Source organism: Schistocerca americana, chromosome X (genome assembly GCF_021461395.2).
Source record: "Schistocerca americana isolate TAMUIC-IGC-003095 chromosome X, iqSchAmer2.1, whole genome shotgun sequence".
Classification (NCBI taxonomy): Eukaryota; Metazoa; Arthropoda; class Insecta; order Orthoptera; family Acrididae; genus Schistocerca; species Schistocerca americana.
In genome coordinates this window covers 760,027,983-760,028,943 of record NC_060130.1, presented here as the reverse complement: position 1 = coordinate 760,028,943, position 961 = coordinate 760,027,983, and the positions used below count along the sequence as shown (strand labels likewise).

At 48.0% G+C, this 961-nt stretch overlaps 1 pseudogene; it reads left to right on the top strand.

Annotated features, from left to right (window-relative positions):
- The first annotated feature begins 482 nt into the window (after positions 1-482).
- Positions 483-600, top strand: LOC124557044 (annotated as a pseudogene).
- Positions 601-961: the final 361 nt, after the last annotated feature.

Below are 961 nucleotides of genomic sequence, written 5' to 3'. Positions count from 1 at the left end.
TGTAGATCGTGTGAACTTTGTTCAGCGTAGTACGTACTTTAAGTGTTTGTTATCGTATTTTTCGAGGCGGAGATGAGTGAATCTGCCTAGCGCAGGGGAATCCAGCTTACATGAAGGGTAAAAGAACGGACTCGAAAATTTACAGTCCAATATTCTCAACATAGGTCTGCTACAAAATTCCTGGACGTATTCTGAGTGCGAATATAATAATCCTTAAGATGCGAAAGCATCTGTTCACAAAGCAGCACGGATTTAGAAAGCATCACTCGTGTGAAACTCAGCTTGCCCTTTTCTCACATATTCTGCGAACTATGGATGAAGGGCAAAAGGCAGTTCCGTATTCTTAGATTTACGGAAAACGTTTGACACGGTGACCCACTTAAGACACTGTTGACGAATGTTCGAGCGTATGATTTAGGAACCCAGATATGTGAGTGTCTCGAAGACTTTTTAAGCAATAGAACCCAGTACGTTGTCCTCGAGGCAACGGCCTTGCCGTAGTGGGTACACCGGTTCTCGTCAGATCACCGAAGTTAAGCGCTGTCGGGCGTGGCCAGAACTTGGATGGGTGACTATCCGGGCCGCCATGTGCTGTTGCCATTCTTCGGGGTACACTCAGCCTTGTGATGCCAATTAAGGAGCTACTCGACCGAATAGTAGCGGCTCCGGTCAAAGAAAATCATCATAGCGACTGGGAGAGCGGTGAGTTGACCACAATCCCCTGCTATCTGCACCTTCATCTGAGGATGACACGGCGGTCGGATGGTCCCGATGGGTCACTTGTGGCCTGTAGACGAAGTGAATACGTTGTCCTCGACGGCGAGTGTTCATTAGAGATCAGGGTATCATCAGGAGTGCCCGCCGGGAACGTTATAGGACCACTCTTATGCTCTGTATACGTAAATGATCTGACAGACAGGGTGAGCAGCAGTCTTCAACTGTTTGCGGATGACGTTGTAGT